Here is a 6000-nt window from a genome sequence, read left to right on the forward strand (position 1 = left end):
CCAGGCGGTGGCCCTGGCGGAAGGCCTCCCCCCTGAGCCAGGCGGAGGAGCAGAAGGAAACCAATGATATGGAGGGAAAGAAGAATCCACCAGATCCCGCTCATGAGCCATTTTTCTGGAGGATCCCTTGGGAAGATCCAAACCAGGAGACCTCGGAAGGTAATGGGAGATGCTCTGATGGCCCACCTGTCTCACCTTTGCTCTCTCCTCTTCTATAGAAGACCTCCTCCTATTTTGTTCATGATGCATTGTGAAATTATTCCTTACAGAGAAAGAAAGAATGAAGCTCTCTGGTTTTTATGAAGGACGTCAAACAGCGGTTGAACTTCCACATCAAGTAAGAAAGAGAAAAGATCTGAGATTTGTTTTCTCCCTTCAGGAAGTGAAGCAAATTTGAAGAGCCCCCTCTCTCCTTCTATCCCCCCCCCCCCGTTTGGCCAGGACTATTTTTGTGTCCTTCCACAACATGGAGAGCAAAATAGCAGGTTCACCTTTTCCTCCCTTTTATGTGTCTTTTGTGTTCTTTTTATTTCCTTTTCTTCACTCAATCCAGCTGTGCCATTGTGCCCATGTTTCGTAGTACTCAGAAACCTTTTGGCCCCTTAATTCCATCATCTGTTTGTCCATTTTGGAACAATTATATATTTTGTTCATTACTACTTTTTTGGGGTGGTGGTGGTTCTGTATTTTTCCAATATTGGGCGAAAGTCATTCTGGCTGCAGTCGTGATATGTAATATTAAGTATTTTTTTGCTTTAGTATATTTCCTTTTAAATATTCCCAATAAGAATAATTCCTGCAAGAATTCTATCTCTATTTGTCTTGTAACCATGTGTGGATTTTCGTCCAGGATTTTTTTGTCTCAGAGCTTGACCACATGTGGAATAAGATGCCATTATTTTTTTTTTATACTGCCAACAATTTGGGCTCAATTTTGGATATATTTTAGCTAATTGGGTCGGTGCCAAATACCATCGATAACACATTTTATAGTCATTTTCCTTATAAGATACTGATTTGGATATTTTTAAATTTCAATTCCGTATTTGTTCCCAGTCTGCCAAGTGAATATTATAACCAATGTTCTGTGCCCATGTCACCATAGGTGCTTTTACTACATCTGTGTGTCTTTCATATTGTAGCAAGTAAATATATAGTTTGGAAATGATTTTACTTTCAGGGCCAGTTAAAAGTTTATCTAATATACTTGACGTTGTGCTTCTGCCATATTCCCGCATGTCCTTTTTGTACCTGGATTGTGTCTCGCTGTATACTATTTTTTGTATTTTTTCTTAGGATGGATGGATGTTTATACCAGACATGTTTAAATTCAGTTACTGTGGATTTACCAACCAGGTCTGCTGGAAGTTTGTTCCAAGGATCTACTACTCTTTCAGTAAAATAATATTTTCTCATGTATTTTCTCATATAATATTTTCTCATGTATTTTCTCATATAATATTTTCTCATGTAAGACGAAAGATTCGTAAGATGAAACATTGTTTCCCATAGGAAACAATGTAAAGTCAATTAATCCGTGCAACGAAAAAACCCCCCGGAAATAAACCGCTGCCGCCCGGCTGTGACCTTCCCAGCAGCCTCCGAACGCCAAACCCGGAAGTTCGGGTTTGGCATTCGTATCCCGAAAAAAGTCCGTAAGAAGAGGCAAATTTTTTCTGAACCGTTCGGAGGCTGCTGGGAAGCCGCGCGGCTGTTTTAAAAGGTGACAGCCGGGCTGGGAGGCTTCCCAGCAACCTCCCGAACCCGGAAGTTCGGCAAAGGTTCGGGGTTCGGGAGGTTGCTGGGAAGCCCCCCAGCCCGGCTGTGACCTTTTAAAACAGCCGCGCGGCTTCCCAGCCGTCTCCCGAAGCCAAACCCAAAAGCCCCACCGCCCGGCTGTCACCTTTTAAAACAGCCGCGCGGCTTCCCAGCAGCCTCCGAACGGTTAAAAAAAATTTGCCTCTTCTTACGAACTTTTTTCGGGATACGAACGCCAAACCCGAACTTCCAGGTTTGGCGTTCGGAGGCTGCTAGAAAGCAGCGCGGCTGTTTTAAAAGGTGACAGCCGGGCGGCGGGGCTTCCCAGCAGCCTCCGAATGCCAAACCCGGAAGTTCGGGTTTGGCGTTCGTATCACGAAAAAAGTTCGTAAGAAGAGGCAAATTTTTTCTGAACCCCGGGTTCGTATCTTGAGTTGTTCGTAAGACGAGGGGTTCGTATCTTGAGGTACCACTGTATTCCAAATGTGGTCTCACCAGCGCTCTATATAGTGGGATCATAATCTCCCTCTTCCTGCTTGTTATACCTCTAGCTATGCAGCCAAGCATCCTACTTGCTTTTTCTACCGCCTGACCACACTGCTCACCCATTTTGAGACTGTCAGAAATCACTACCCCTAAATCCTTCTCTTCTGAAGTTTTTGCTAACACAGAACTTCCAATACAATACTCAGATTGAGGATTCCTTTTCCCCAAGTGCATTATTTTACATTTGGAAACATTAAACTGCAGTTTCCATTGCTTTGACCATTTATCTAGTAAAACTAAATCATTTATCATATTACAGACGCCTCCAGGAATATTAACCCTATAGCACACTTTAGAGTCATTGGCAAATGAAATGGTGAAATGTTGATTTCATTTTGTTAGATGGGACCCAATCTGTCGATCCTTCTATATATATCAAGTTAATATCCTGGAGTTTCGTTATTCCTGACAATTTGGTCTACTCTGCAAATTTGACCAGTTCCCCTTTTATCCTCTTGTCTAAATCATTGATGACCATGAAAAGATCTTGCAAATTTTCCTCTTCTGTTCTTTTTTCTGTGTTCAGGAGAGTCCTGTGTCCTTCGAGGAGGTGGCTGTGTCTTTCTCTGAGGAAGAATGGTCTCTGTTGGATCCTGATCAGAAAGAGCTGCATTCAGAAGTCATGCTGGAAAACCATAGGAACGTGGTCTCTCTGGGTAAGAGTTTTCTAATTGCCAATCCGAGTTCAAGAGATTTTAAAAAACCACTATTCTGAGACATCGTCTCCAGGGAGGGAGAAGGAACGGATGTGGCCTTCTGGTGCTCCAAGGAAGGAAAGAGTCAGTGTCTCTTTGCTTAGATGTTTTCTGTGCATTTCTTCTCTGTAGTTTCCATTTCTATTTGAACGTGTTTGTAGGGGCCGAAAAGAACAAATTGGGCCTTTATGTATCCTAGGGAGGTCATGTGGGAGGAGTGTATTGTCCTTTGTCCTATGAAACCTCCAAAATTGTGTCGGAACAGAACTTTTACCATCAGCCCATGGAAGAGCATTCTCCCAATCCAATTCAAGAACAAAAGCCTCCTGCAGTGTCACTGAGAGCATCCTAGGGTACAGGTCATCCTTGAGTTACGACAGTTCACTTACTGACCATTGCAGGTTATGAGCAGATCTCCCCGAAGTACGTGGGATCCAGTCCCGAAATTATGAGTGTTGCAGCCCCATGGCAATAGTGCATCCTTAGGAATGACAGCAGAGGGGCTGCAACCTTTGCCCTCCATATTCCCCCACCCCTCCCACCATTGTCTGGTTCCAGAAGAGCATGAGGAGAATGGAAGAATTGTACACTCTCATGACTCATGAATATAGAAATCATCATGTTTATGTCACACCAGTGCAAGAATGCAAACATACAACCTAGTGACATTTTGGAGAAATTCTGAAGGCATTTCACTTGACTTTCTCTCCTTTTTCTCTAACCTTATTATCATTTTCATTTCCCATTTGTTTTGAAGGTAAAGATCAAGATTCCTGTGAACTGTTCCAACTGATCAATGCTGAAGATGCAAAATGAGAAGTTTGGAATTCGAATGGAATTAGAAAGCCCTGAGAGAAACCAGTCAAAGAGCTGGAATCAGGAAAGCTCATCTTCCACTGACGCTCTGATTCAAGATTCTCTTGCCCAACAAGAGGAAATAAGGAATAAATATATTGGGAAAAGTGTGAAGCTAACCAAAGCTAAAGTACAAATAAATGAAGACTCTTTAACCCAAAACAAAGGAGAAGGTGGTATAAGAAGAAAAAACAGACAAAATTACAATGGGACATCCATTCATTTTCATGGAAATAACTATCTTACATCTGAAAAAGTGATTGACGCAAAAGAGAAGCCACATAAATGCATAGAGTGTGGAAAGACCTTTGCTAAAAGAAGACAACTTACTTCCCACAAGATGATCCACACAGGGGAGAAGCCATATAAATGCATGGAGTGTGGAAAGACCTTTGCTCAAAGTGGTACTCTTATTTCCCATAAAAGGATCCACACAGGGGAGAAGCCGTATAAATGCATGGAGTGTGGAAAGACCTTTGCTCAAAGAAGTCATCTTACTTCCCACAGGATGATCCACACAGGGGAGAAGCCATATAAATGCATTGAGTGTGGAAAGACCTTTGCTCAAAGTGGTACTCTTATTTCCCATAAAAGGATCCACACACGGGAGAAGCCATATAAATGCATGGAGTGTGGAAAGACATTTGGTAAAAAAAGTTCTGTTGTTTGCCATAAGATGATTCACACAGGGGGAAAACCATATAAATGCATGGAATGTAGAAAGACCTTTGCTCAAAGAAGTCATCTTATTTCCCATAAAAGGATCGACACAGGGGAAAAAACATATAAATGCGTGGAGTGTGGAAAGGCCTTTGGTTATAGAAAAAATCTTATTTCCCATAAAAGGATCCACACAAGGGAGAAGCCGTATAAATGCATGGAGTGTGGAAAGACCTTTGCTCAAAGAAGTCCTCTTATTTCCCACAAGATGATCCACACAGGGGAGAAGCCATATAAATGCATGAAGTGTGGGAAGGCCTTTGCTCAAAGTGGTAATCTTATTTCCCATAAAAGGATCCACACAGGGGAGAAGCCGTATAAATGCATGGAATGTGGAAAGACCTTTGCTCAAAGAAGTGATCTTATTTCCCATAAAAGGGTCCACATAGGGGAGAAGCCGTATAAATGCATGGAGTGTGGAAAGACCTTTGCTCAAAGTGGTACTTATTTCCCATAAAAGGATCCACACAGGGGAGAAGCCGTATAAATGCATGGAGTGTGGAAAGACCTTTGCTCAAAGAAGTCATCTTACTTCCCACAGGATGATCCACACAGGGGAGAAGCCATATAAATGCATGGAGTGTGGAAAGACCTTTGCTCAAAGAAGTCAACTTATTTCCCATAAAAGGATCCACCCAGGGGAAAAACCATATAAATGCGTGGAGTGTGGAAAGGCCTTTGGTTATAGAAAAAATCTTATTTCCCATAAAAGGATCCACCCAAGGGAGAAGCCGTATAAATGCATGGAGTGTGGAAAGACCTTTGCTCAAAGAAGTCCTCTTATTTCCCACAAGATGATCCACACAGGGGAGAAGCCATATAAATGCATGAAGTGTGGGAAGGCCTTTGCTCAAAGTGGTAATCTTATTTTCCATAAAAGGATCCACACAGGGGAGAAGCCGTATAAATGCATGGAATGTGGAAAGACCTTTGCTCAAAGATGTGATCTTATTTCCCATAAAAGGATCCACATAGGGGAGAACCCGTTTAAATGCATGGAGTGTGGAAAGACCTTTGCTCAAAGTGGTCATCTTATTTCCCATAACAGGATCCACACAGGGGAGAAGCCGTTTAAATGCATGGAGTGTGGAAAGACCTTTGCTGAAAGAAGTCATCTTATTTCCCATAAAAGGATCCATACAGGGGAGAAGCCGTATAAATGCATGGAGTGTGGAAAGACCTTTGCTCAAAGTGGTAATCTTATTTCCCATAACAGGATCCACACAGGGGAGAAGCCGTATAAATGCATGGAGTGTGGAAAGACCTTTGCTCGAAGAAGTCATCTTATTTCCCATAAAAGGATCCACACAGGGGAGAGGCCATATAAATGCATGGAGTGTGGAAAGGCCTTTGCTCAAAGTGGTCATCTTATTTCCCATAAAAGCATCCACAAGAGAAAAGCCGTATAAATTCATGGAGTATGAAA

The 6000-nt window shown here is 42.4% G+C and overlaps 1 pseudogene; it reads left to right on the forward strand.

The window, feature by feature from the left end:
- The window catches only part of LOC139162992 (zinc finger protein 208-like), a 47404-nt pseudogene extending 41404 nt beyond the window's left edge, over positions 1-6000 (forward strand).

This window comes from Erythrolamprus reginae, chromosome 2, assembly GCF_031021105.1.
Source record: "Erythrolamprus reginae isolate rEryReg1 chromosome 2, rEryReg1.hap1, whole genome shotgun sequence".
NCBI lineage: Eukaryota > Metazoa > Chordata > Lepidosauria > Squamata > Dipsadidae > Erythrolamprus > Erythrolamprus reginae.